Genomic DNA, 14061 nt, shown 5'->3' with positions numbered 1-14061 from the left:
TGTTTACGACCCCCCTCCCTTAGAAACAGCTGTTGCCATGTAATCAGGGAAAGTCCAAATAAAAGAGGAGGCGCACAATCTTTCGTCAGAGCGTGGTGACACTGTACAATGGTACAGGTGTATGCGTTTCTTCTCATTGAGCCAAATTTAATTCTGTCTCTCTTTGATTCCTTGCTTCTTGTCTTGTTTAATAGATGTCATCAGTGTTTGAACCTGACACATTCAATATGTTTTTTACAATTTTTTTAGTTTTGACACTACCGTGCGGGTTTATTGATTTTTAAATGCGCCAAAAAATTGCCCGTTTTGTACACTAGTGACACATCAGTGTTTCCCACACATTCATTTATTTGTGGCGGCCCGCCACGAAATAATTACTTCCGCCACAAATAAAAAAATAAAATAAAATACTTTTTTTTGTCCTGTCCAGCTTCTCAGGAAAATCATATAGTTGATGTAGATGCCCACTATAAAAATGGGACCCATAACTTCCCTGCTTGGCACTCAGCAACAAAGGGTTGGAGTTGGGGGTTAAATCACCAAAATGATTCCCGGGCGCGGCGCCGCTGCTGCCCACTGCTCCCCAAGGGGATGGGACAAATGCAGAGGACAAATTTCACCACATCTAGTGTGTGTGTGACAATCATTGGTACTTTAATCTTTAATCTTTAATATAAGCTGTTCAGACTTACTTTACAAAAGAGAAGTGTAGGCTACTTCTCTTGTTGCCTTATTTGTATTTGACCACTACTGTTTTCTGTTTATTTGTTACTGACTGTGGCAGGACACCTGTGCCTCTGTTTCACTTTATGTTGCTGGTAAATAATATGGTTGTAGTAGTAGGCTAAAGTTAAATTATTTAGTATGCACTAATTAAAGGAGCAGAGCTTTAAGAGACATTTTAGCTTTTATATTTTATAAGATATATTTTTTGTAAGAACCACAATTAATAAATATATTTCAGTGAATAACTTATTGTTCAAATCTGTATATAAATATGTACATAAAGTGTTGTAATTATATTGTAAAATGGATGGATGGACGTTTAAAACAAAACTGTTATTATTAATTAGTAAGTATACATTTTTTGAGCTTTTTAGAGAAAATCATATCATTGTAGTAAAATATGCAAATTACTCATTGATGTCATGGTGACCACGCCCATAGCCACGCCCCCACTGCCACAGGTATCTTGGCAGTTTATGGGAAACACTGCATATTGAGGTGTTTCAATGCCCAGTAGTGCGCAAGTGTGTTTCTGTATAGTATTTTTCAAGCCCTGGTCATGTGGCGACATAAATGATTGTATTTTGAGGTATTTATTGAAGTCGGACATCACTGAAGGCCTAGGTGGGAAACGCACGGCCCGCCACTGCATTTTGATATTGATCTGATGCCAAATAAATAAATGGCTAGTATCGCCGATGTTAGAGGAATGTTTTCCACCTTTAAGCGGAATAAGATGCCTTAGAATTGCCCTAGAGTTGATTATCATTAATCATGAAGTACCAGCTAGGTGTGTGTAGTTAACTTTCAGTTTCAATTCGAGGCAAAGCAACCTCGGTGGACAAAAACATGAGAGACGGGCCACCATTTTAGAGACTGCTTCGACCATTTGATAGCTCAGTTCATCCTGGCGTTTCTGTTGTTTGTACTTACTCCTGTTTTGTTGAATCCATTGTTAAACTTCAGTTCTAGACAGTCTTAGAACAAAATAATCTGGTAGGACTATCTTCTCCGAAAAAGGTGGATCCTAACACCGACACTGATAAGTGACGTTTTTCAAGTCTGAATGATTTTGTCATTTTTCCTTCATTTGTTGATTATGATTATAAACAGATATAAACACAGGACTGATATTTGTATCAACAGACGTATTTCACCAACATACACCATATTGCCAAAAGTATTTGGCCACCTGCCTTTACTCACATATGAACTTGAAGTGCCATCCCATGGACCATTCAAAGTTCCTTTCACTGGAACTAAGGGGCCAAGCCCAACTCATTGGAAAAACAACCCCACATCATAATTCCTAATTCGTCCCAAAGGTGTTCTATCGGGTTCAGGTCAGGACTCTGTGCAGGCCAGTCAAGTTCATCCACACCAGACTCTGTCATCCATGTCTTTATGGACCTTGCTTTGTGCACTGGTGCACAGTCATGTTGGAAAAGGAAGGGGCCCGCTCCAAACTGTTCCCACAAGGTTGGGAGCATGGAATTGTTCAAAATGTTTTGGTATCCTGGAGCATTCAAAGTTCCTTTCACTGGAACTAAGGGGCCAAGCCCAACTCCTGGGAAAAACAACAATAATTCCTCCTCCACCAAATTTCACACTCGGCACAATGCAGTCTGAAATGTAGCGTTTTATTGGCAAAATCCAAACCCAGACTCGTCCATCAGATTGCCAGATGGAAAAGCGTGATTCATCAGTCCAGAGAAGGCGTCTCCACTGCTCTAGAGTCCAGTGGCGACGTGCTTTACACCACTGCATCCCACGCTTTGCATTGGACTTGGTGATGTATGGCTTAGATGCAGCTGCTCGGCCATGGAAACCCATTCCATGAAGCTCTCTGCGTACTGTACGTGGGCTAATTGGAAGGTCACATGAAGTTGGGAGCTCTGTAGCAACCGACTGTGCAGAAAGCATCCACTGACCCCTCTCTGTCAGTTCACGTGGCCTACCACTTGGTGGCTGAGTTGCTGTTGTTCCCAAACTCTTCACTTCTCTTCCAATAAAGTTGACTTTGGAACATTTAGGAGCGAGGAAATTTCACGACTGGATTTGTTCCACAGGTGGCATCCTATGACAGTTCCACGCTGGAAATCACTGAGAGCGGCCCATTCTTTCACAAATGTTTGTAGAAACAGTCTCCATGCCTAAGTGCTTGATTTTATACACCGAGCCAAGTGATTAGGACTGATTCTCATCATTTGGATGGGTGGCCAAATACTTCTGGCAATATCCATCCATTTTCTACCGCTTATTCCCTTCGGGGTCGCGGGGGGCGCTGGAGCCTATCTCAGCTACAATCGGGCAGAAGGCGGGGTACACCCTGGACAAGTCGCCACCTCATCGCAGGGCCAACACAGATAGACAGACAACATTCACACTCACATTCACACACTAGGGCCAATTTAGTGTTGCCAATCAACCTATCCCCAGGTGCATGTCTTTGGAGGTGGGAGGAAGCCGGAGTACCCGGAGGGAACCCACGCAGTCACGGGGAGAACATGCAAACTCCACACAGAAAGATCCCGAGGCCGGGATTGAACTCACGACTACTCAGGACCTTCGTATTGTGAGGCAGACGCACTAACCCCTCTGCCGCCGTGCTGCCTTCTGGCAATATAGTGTAGTAATACACAGTATACAGTGGTACCTCAACTTACGAGGGTTTTGAGATCAGGGCTGTCTCCAGGCTAATTGTTATGCGTTAAGTTGCAAGCATCCCCGCCATTAGTTGGCGTAGCAAATGTCATTGTAAATCGTTATGATACCGATGCTCGCCTTGGTATCGATACAGTCCAGCATCATATTATCAGCACTATAGTAAGACCCTCTCATGAGCAGTTATGTCCATGCCATAGCACAGCCTCCAACATGATGTGGTATGCTTTGGATCATTTCCTTCTCCATCCTTTTCGCCTACAAGTTGACATTTTTCTGTTCCAAAAAAAAGCGGATCGCAAAACACTGGAGGCTTTTGATTGTAGGTTATATAATGATTATATAATTATTGTATTAAAATTATATAATGATTCCTTATCCAGAGTATTATTGGCTTCTGTTTTTGGTTATTTTATATTCTTCAAGGATCCTTCCATCGTCATCTTTTACTTATTGCAAAAAGCAATTAAAATTTTCTGAGGGAATAGAAATTGAAATATTCTAAGCTATATACAGTATATTATATATACATATATATATATATATATATATATATATATATATATATATATATATATATATATATATATATATATATATATATATATATACATATATATATATATATATATATATATATATATATATATATATATATATATATATATATATATATATATATATATATATATGTATATATATATATATATATATATATATATATATATATATATATATATATATATATATGTATATATAATATACTGTATATAGCTTAGAATATTTCAATTTCTATTCCCTCAGAAAATTTTAATTGCTTTTTGCAATAAGTAAAAGATGACGATATATATATATATATATACATATATATATATATATATATACATATATATATATATATATATATATATATATATATATATATATATATATATATATATATATATATATATATATACATATATATATATATGTATATATATATATATATATATATATATATATATATATATATATATACAGTATATATATATATATATATATATATATATATATATATACAGTATATATATATATATATATATATATACAGTATATATATATATATATATATATATATATATAGTATAGTCATTTTCTGATCTAACATCCTAGACTTATTACTGTAAAATGTTTCTGTCAACTTTAACATTTACTATTTAAAATAAGTATATATTTTAAATTTTTCTATTTTCTTTTCTATTATACACACACACACACACACACACACACACACACACACACACACACACACACACACACACACACACACACACACACACACGCATATATATTATTACTCAAAAATATTTCTGTTACTTATTATTATTATACACAAAATATGTTTTTGTATTTATATATATATATATATATATATATATATATATATATATATATATATATATATATATATATATATATATATATATATATATACTAATATATATTATATATATACATATACATATATACAGTATATTATATATATACATATATATTATATATATATAAATATATATATGTATATATATATGTATATTTTATATATATATATATATATATATATATATATATATATATATATATATATATATATATATATATATATATATATATATATACTGCATATAATAATCAGTATAAATCTGTAATATAAAAATAATTACTATATATATGACACAATAAAATGCAAAATGCTTTAAAAAAATTTAGCAATTCATTTATTATTTTTTTTCTTTTTAAATATAGCAGTTTGCTTAGGTATTGTTGATCTTACATCCTCGACTTATTTATAACTGTACAATATTTTTCTCAACTTTTTTTCCTTTCAACTATACTTATTTATTACTCAGAAATGTTTTTGTTACTTAATATTATACACAAACAAAACGTTTGTATTTTTATTTTCTATTATACTTATAATCATTTATATAATTTTATAAATATAAAAAAATACCCTATGTGACGCAATACCACGGAAAATTATTAAAACGTACTTATTATTAATTTATTATATTTTTTCTTTTAAATATAGGAATTTTCTACGGTATTTTTGATATTACATCCTAGGCTTATTTATTACTGTACAATGTGTCCTGTGTTATTTCTCTATTTATTTTTATAATTGTTTATTTTTTTTGTATTTTCTATTTACCTATGCATATTATATATAATGTAAAAAAAAATACAATATATAATATAATATAATAATACAAATTAAAATGTAAAATACTAAAAAAATATGTTTTGTTTTCTTTTTGTTATTTTCTTTTTCAATTCATTTAAAAAAAATAGTGAACACGCTTTCTAAAAACCCTGTTAACTCTATTAAACAGAAAACAATGGTCAACTATGCTCAACACAGGATGTGAATAAATTATCAGTTATTGCTGAGACATGTAGAAGGGGTAGGGTATTAAATAAGCTCTGCTTCTTCCATCTCCTTTTCAGACATGTAGAAATGTAACCTTTTTGACCTCAGGGCCCAACTTTTCCACTACAGAGGGGCCCGGAGCCCACTCAAATATGAACACTGGATTAGTAATCTTACTATTGATTTTAATCACATTCAATATATATATCTAACTTACGTACCATGTCAAATGATATGAAACCATGTGTTAATAAAAAAATATATATATATGTAAAACACATAAACCTTAGGGTTAGGTCAGGCTAATTAGAAAAATAACACTGCACAAGAACGGACTCAAATAACTGACAAAAAAAAAATACACATACAATTATGTTGTGCTAAAGTAAATTAGTAATGAAAATGTTTCTTAACGAAACTTTCAAGTGCAAATGAAAATACAGCTTAACCAATTTTGTCATAATTTTTGCGCTTCTCTATAACTTTTTCTGTTTGTTTAATATTGTCATTACTGCCACAAGTGGTGGAAAGGTGTATTACGGACCACATTTTTGGCGGCCCTTCAGGGTTTCAATGGAGGAAACACTGAACTAAACCATAACAAAAGCAATATTTATTTTCATGTAGTGAAGACAAAAGTGAAGGCATTCCTTCAAGACCGAGAACAAGAAGGAAGTAAAAAAAGTATCAGCAGTGATTTATATCTGTCCTTTGTTCCAAACAGACACTTTCACCCCCGAGATGCTGTCTAGATTTAGAGTTCTGAAAGTTCGGCTGCATTCTTAAATTAGACGTCGTCGTAGTTTCATATATTTAAGGTGTGGAATGTGAAGGGACCATAGAGCTGCCAGAGAGGATTTAAACGCCTGCATTCTAGTGCTGTTTCAGCGTGTAAAATATTTAAAAAAAAAACATTCATAGTGTTAAGTAGCTGAATTGCTAACTGTACAATATGGAAGGCAAATAGGTTCTCACAGCATTGCGTTCACTTTAAAACCACACCAAAGTACAAGTGCTGAAAAAATGTATCACACTAATAAAAATTATTATGTTCTTTACAAGTGTATGTAAACTTTTGACCGTGACTGTATATACACTAAATTGCCAAAATGATGAGAATCTGGTGTCCTAATCACTTGGCCCGGCCACAGGTGTATAAAATCAAGCACTTGGGCATGGAAACTGTTTCTACAAACATTATTTATAAGATAATGGAAGAGTTTGGGAACAACAGCAACTCAGCCACCAAGTGGTAGGCCACGTAAACTGACAGAGAGGGGTCAGCTGATGCTGAGGCGCATAGTGCAAAGACTTTCTGCACAGTCAGTTGCTACATAGCTCGAAACTTCATGTGGCCTTCCAATTAGCCCACGTACAGTACGCAGAGAGCTTCATGGAATGGGTTTCCATGGCCGAGCAGCTGCCTCTAAGCCATACATCACCAAGTCCAATGCAAAGCGTCGGGTCCAGTGGTGTAAAGCACGTCGCCACTGGACTCTAGAGCAGTGGAGACGCCTTCTCTGGAGTGATGAGTCACGCTTTTCCATCTGGCAATCAGATGGACCAGTCTGGGTTTGGAGGTTGCCAGGAGAACGCTACATTTCGGACTGCATTGTGCCGAGTGTGAAATTTGGTGGAGGAGGAATTATGGCGTGGGGTTGTTTTTCAGGAGTTGGGCTTGGGCTCTTAGTTCCAGTGAAAGGAACTTTGAATGCTCCAGGATACCAAAACATTTTGGACAATTCCATGCTCCCAACCTTGTGGGAACAGTTTGGAGCGGGCCCCTTCCTCTTCCAACATGACTGTGCACCAGTGCACAAAGCAAGGTCCATACAGACATGGATGACAGAGTCTGGTGTGGATGAACTTGACTGGCCTGCACAGAGTCCTGACCTGAACCTGATAGAGCACCTTTGGGATGAATTAGAACGGAGACTGAGAGCCAGGCCTTCTCCACCAACATCAGTGTGTGACCTCACCAATGCGCTTTTGGAAGAACGGTCGAAAATTCCTAAGGACACACTCCGCAACCTTGTGGACAGCCATTCCCAAAAGAGTTGAAGCTGCAATTGCTGCAAAAAGTGGACCGACATCATATTGAACCCTATGGGTTAGGACTGGGATGTCACTTCAAGTTCATATGTGAGTCAAGGCAGGTGGCCAAATACTTTTGGCAATATAGTGTATGTTCAGGGAACTCCCCTGAAGAGCAGGGAAACCTGTGAAGCAGACCTATAGGGATGAAATAGCCTCCGTGTGTTTTTTCCAATATATATATATATATATATATATATATATATATATATATATATATATATATATATATATATATATATATATATATATATATATATATATATATATATATATTACAAGATTGTGTTACTCAGAGAATCTGCATAAAAAGTGGAAATGTAACTGGACTTCAGATTATTATTAGAACATGTTGAGTACCGCGGTTTTGACGTCCTCTCATAGGAAATGTGTGCAGCTGTGGATGGTAGACCAAACACCTGCAGCCACAAAGAAATCTCCCTGAGATACCAAAAACAGTTACTTTTTGTTCCTGGTGATCTACAGACAAGCACAGATATACAGAAACTAGATCAAAGTTATATTTAGGACATGTAACCAGTGCAGTGGTACCTCAACTTTTCCTATTGATCAAAAAACCAAAGCCATTTTTTCCCCCATAGGAAACAATTTAAATGCAATTAATAATATGAAGAAAAATGATAAATGTATATTAATAATAGGGATGTCCGATAATGGCTTTTTGCCGATATCCGATATTCCGATATTGTCCAACTCTTTAATTATCGATACCGATATCAACCGATACCGATATCAACCGATATATGCAGTCGTGGAATTAACACATTATTATGCCTAATTTGGACAACCAGGTATGGTGAAGATAAGGTACTTTTTAAAAAAAATTGTAAAATAAGATAAATAAATTAAAAACATTTTCTTGAATAAAAAAGAAAGTACAACAATATAAAAACAGTTACATAGAAACTAATAATGAATGAAAATTAGTAAAATTAACTGTTAAAGGTTAGTACTATTAGTGGACCAGCAGCACGCACAATCATGTGTGCTTATGGACTGTATCCCTTGCAGACTGTATTGATATATATTGATATATAATGTAGGAACCAGAATATTAATAACAGAAAGAAACAACCCTTTTGTGTGAATGAGTGTAAATGGGGGAGGGAGGTTTTTTGGGTTGGTGCACTAATTGTAAGTGTATCTTGTGTTTTTTATGTTGATTTAATAAAAAAATAAAATAATATAAAAAAAACGATACCGATAATAAAAAAAACGATACCGATAATTTCCGATATTACATTTGAACGCATATATCGGCCGATAACATCGGCAGGCCGATATTATCGGACATCTCTAATTAATAATAAATGAAATGGATGAATGAACATTTAACCTCACTTTTGTTTGTATTGAAGACTCTTGACGGTGATAAGCGATAAGCTACGACTTCTTTCTTTAACTCAATAGTGTTTCCTGCTCTCCCGACTTTGTTTACATTATGACTTTGTTTACATTATGTTCGTAAGCAACTCAAAAAGTTACGGGCGGCTTTTGACGAAACTTTCCTCCCCAAAATGGGATGAGGAACAAGTGATTAGATTAGGGTGTGATACGGATCATTTAATACTACTTTACCCGCCTCCACCCTCAGAGACAAAAAGTGTTCACTCTGTTTATTTGCTATAGCTAGTTGAAAAAGTTATGGGATTTTTTTTTTTTATACGTTCAGGAAATGTCCAAAATGGGATAAGGAACAAGTGATTACATTTTGGGGGGGGGGGCAATCTTTTAACAACACTCAGTAAACGTTTGGGAACTGAGGGGACACATTTTTTAAGCTTCTCAGGTGGAATTCTTTCCCATTCTTGCTTGATGTACAGCTTAAGTTGTTCAACAGTCCGGGGGTCTCCATTGTGGTATTTTAGGCTTCATAATGCGCCACACATTTTCAACGGGAGACAGGTCTGGACTACAGGCAGGCCAGTCTAGTACCTGCACTCTTTTACTATGAAGCCACGCTGATGTAACACGTGGCTTGGCATGGTTTTGCTGAAATAAGCAGGGGCGTCCATTACAACGTTGCTTGGATGGCAAAACCTGTATGTACCTTTCAGCATTAATGGTGCCTTCACAGATGTGTAAGTTACCCATGCCTTGGGCACTAATACACCCCCATACCATCACAGATGCTGGCTTTTCAACTTTCCGCCTATAACAATCCGGATGGTTCTTTTACTCTTTGTTGCGGAGGACACGACGTCCACAGTTTTCAAAAACAATTTGAAATGTGGACTCGTCAGACCACAGAACACTTTTCCACTTTGTATCAGTCCATCTTAGATGAGCTCGGGCCCAGGGAAGCTGGCTGCGTTTCTGGGTGTTGTTGATAAATGGCTTTCGCTTTGCATAGGAGAGCTTTAACTCGCACTTACAGATGTAGCGACCAACTGTAGTTACTGACAGTGGTTTTCTGAAGTGTTCCTGAGCCCATGTGGTGATATCCTTTACATACCGATGTCGCTTTTTGATGCAGTACCGCCTGAGGGATTGAAAGTCCGTAATATCATCGCTTACGTGCAGTGATTTCACCAGATGCTCTGAACCTTTTGATGATATTACAGACTGTGGATGGTGAAATCCCTAAATTTCTTGCGATAGCCCGTTGTTCTTAAACAATTTGCTCACACATTTGTTGACAAAGTGGTGACCCTCGCCCCATCCTTGTTTGTGAATGACTGATCATTCCATGGAAGCTGCTTTTATACCCAATCATGGCACCCACCTGTTCCCAATTAGCCTGTTCACCTGTGGGATGTTCCAAATAAGTGTTTGATGAGCATTCCTCAACTTTCTCAGTCTTTTTTGCCACTTGTGCCAGCATTTTTGAAACATGTTGCAGATATCAAATTCCAAATGAGCTAATATTTGCAAAAAACAACAACGTTTTCCAGTTCGAACGTCAAGTATCTTGTCTTTGCAGTCTATTCAATTGAATATAAGTTGAAAAGGATTTGCAAATGATCGTATTCTGTTTTTATTTACCATTTACACAAAGTGCCAACTTCACTGGTTTTGGGGTTAGTATTTATTTTTGGGGGTTAGGAGTTAGATGCCTATGCATTTTCTCATTCCTCAGGGGATTGAATCGAACTGAACTGTACCGTTCATATTGTCTTAGAAGACGTTTGGCCTCTCATCCACAGGTTCATGCTCACAGCTCGAGTCTGAGAGGCTGGTGCAGGATTCAGAGTGTCTATCCTCTGCGGGGGTGGGGGGGACATGGTTTCACATTGTGGTGCAAAACGGCAGTTGTTAATATACAAGGAAGCGAAACCTCTGCTAACCCCACCCATTATGGGGGTTAGGTTTAGAGTGAGGGTTACAATGACTATCAGTAGCAGCATGAGGATGAGTTTATGATTGTACAAGCTCTGCTTCTTCCTTCCTCCATGTTGAATTGCTGAAGTGTAAACATCTCAGTGTAAATTGTTAATGTTATGTCTAAGCGCGACTCTCGAAGCCCTCCTTTTTCACTTCAATCCGTTTGCGTCACCTCCCCGCAACCCCCCGGTACTCCTATCACTTTCCTGGAAAGTGACACCTTATCACTGTCGCACCCTTGACTCGGAACAATCAACAGCGGGGGGGTTCAATATGCTTTTATCTCACGCTGCCGTATAGGACATATCGGGTCAAAATGTTTGTAAAAAGGAAACCGATAGTCAGTGAAGAATATTAGGGGAATTAACTACATCATGAAGAGGGCCGCAGTTTCAGGAGCCCAAGATCCCCGGGTCTCAGAAAGTTCCTCCGCAGGTTATATTCCTTTGAGACTGCGTTTAGTTAATCACTTTCACACTGCAGTGTCAATAACTTCATTATTCTACCCTGGTTACTCGTTTCCAGCTTGTGCAGCTAGACAGAGAATTAACAGCGTGAAGAAACAGAAGCTCCAGAAGTTTTGTTGAGGATTAGTGTTCCTTCTTTTGATTTTTTTCCTTCCTCAGTTTTATTGCTTTACACTTCCTTTATTTAGGTTTGTAAGACTGAAAAGATAAGCGTTACAAAAGGTATATTGTCCATTGTGTATTTTACACAAATAATGTCCATTGCGTGTTTGACATAAATAAAAGTTAAAGTTAAAGTACCAATGATTGTCACACACACACTAGGTGTGGCGAAATTAACCTCTGCATTTGACCCATCACCCTTGATCACCCCCTGGGAGGTGAGGGGAGCAGTGAGCAGCAGCGGTGGCCCCGCCCGGGCATCATTTTTGGTGATTTAACCCCCAATTCCAACCCTTGATGCTGAGTGCCAAGCAGGGAGGTAACGGGTCCCATTGTCATACTCTTTGGTATGACTTGGCCGGGGTTTGAACTCACAACCTACCGATCTCAGGGCGGAGACTCTCACCACTAGGCCACTGAGTAGGTAAAATATAAGTTTTAGCGTTAATAGATAATAGATTCACACAATAAACTACAGATGTTGACGCATGTAGAAATTAAACATCCACAGCAAGCATTGCACACTGGTGTGGCTCAACACAATTAAACACTAGGTGCAGCTTTATCGCCCTCTACTGGTCAAATTCAGCGCTACATGCATTAAACGAGCTTTGATCGCCAGTCTAAAAAACACTAAAGACATCACAAGTGTCAGAATAATTGTATCGAAATTATCACCAAACTTTGTGTTACATTGAGTTCAGCTCGCCCGGCGAGAAGACCAAAAGCTGTCTTTGATCCTACCAAGCAGAAAGCTTGTAAAACTCCACTGTGTAGGATGGGAAGCGACATGAAGGCGGCGGTTCCTTTGATGTATTGTAATCCACAGGAAGATTCTGTCTTTACCCGAGATCTACAAAGGGGAGAGGAGGCACGGCCTGACCTCCCTCCAGGCACCTTTCCTTTGAACTGTTTTGTAACCAAAGACGATGGCTGTTTACGACCCCCCTCCCTTAGAAACAGCTGTTGCCATGTAATCAGGGAAAGTCCAAATAAAAGAGGAGGCGTACAATCTTTCGTCAGAGCGTGGTGGAACTGTGCAAAGAGTACAGTCCGGACGTTTCTCCTCAATTGAGCCCAATTGAATTCTGTCTCTGTTTAATTCCTTGCTTCTTGTCTTGTTTAATAGATGTCATCAGTGTTTGAACCTGACAACAAGTTAATCAATGTCAATAAATTCATACTTTTATTGTCCAGTCACTATTAGAAGTCCGATTTTTGCAATTTATTCTTCTTCTACTCACCCCACTGTTGCTTCATTGTGACACAGGACCTATGATTTGCCATTGCCCCCTATGGGCTGGCGAGAGTACTGCATACGTGAATACGCTTATTTTGAAGTCTATTTAAGTGATGTTCGGCGGGCCATATTAAAAGCTTTGGCAGGCCGGATGTGGCCCGCGGGCCGCCAATTGCATAACCCGACTATACGCTGAACAACTATAAAGGCTGATGCAACTCTCTCACAGGATGAGGTGAGCCGGCGTTCATCTTTTTTAGGGTGTGCTGAAAGCCAACGATACGCTATCTATCTCCTAACAGAGGCCACAAATTAGGCCGAGCTCCAAGATGACATCTTTGCTTGGGTAATGACTCTCATTCATGGGCGGCAAAACCGCAACCAAGACCAAGAAAATGTCATTAAAAAAATAACAAAAAGTACTTTTTTTCTGACATAGTAGGCGAGTGCTTAGTGTTCGACTTAATAATTTATATTTTCATACCAAATATAGTGGCCAGTGGTCAAAAGTTGACATACACTTGTAAAGAACATAATGTCATGGCTGTCTTGAGTTTCCAATACTTTCTACATCTCATATTTTTTTGTGATAGAGTGATTGGAGCACATACTTGTTGGTCACAAAAAAACATTCATGAAGTTTGGTTGTTTTATGAATTTATTATGGGTCTACTGAAAATGTGAGCAAATGTGCTGGGTCAAAAGTATACATACAGCAATGTTAATATTTGCTTACATGTCCCTTGGCAAGTTTCACTGCAATAAAGCACTTTTGGTAGCCATCCACAAGCTTCTGCTTGAATTTGTGACCACTCCTCTTGACAAAATTGGTGCAGTTCAGCTAAATGTGTTGGTTTTCTGACATGGACTTGTTTCTTCAGCATTGTCCGCACGTCCCAGGACTTTGGGAAGGCCATTTTAAAACCTTAATTCTAGCCTGATTTAGCCAT

This window comes from Entelurus aequoreus, linkage group LG14 (genome assembly GCF_033978785.1).
Source record: "Entelurus aequoreus isolate RoL-2023_Sb linkage group LG14, RoL_Eaeq_v1.1, whole genome shotgun sequence".
NCBI lineage: Eukaryota > Metazoa > Chordata > Actinopteri > Syngnathiformes > Syngnathidae > Entelurus > Entelurus aequoreus.
The sequence above is the reverse complement of the archived record's forward strand: the minus strand, read 5'-3'. Positions refer to the sequence as shown.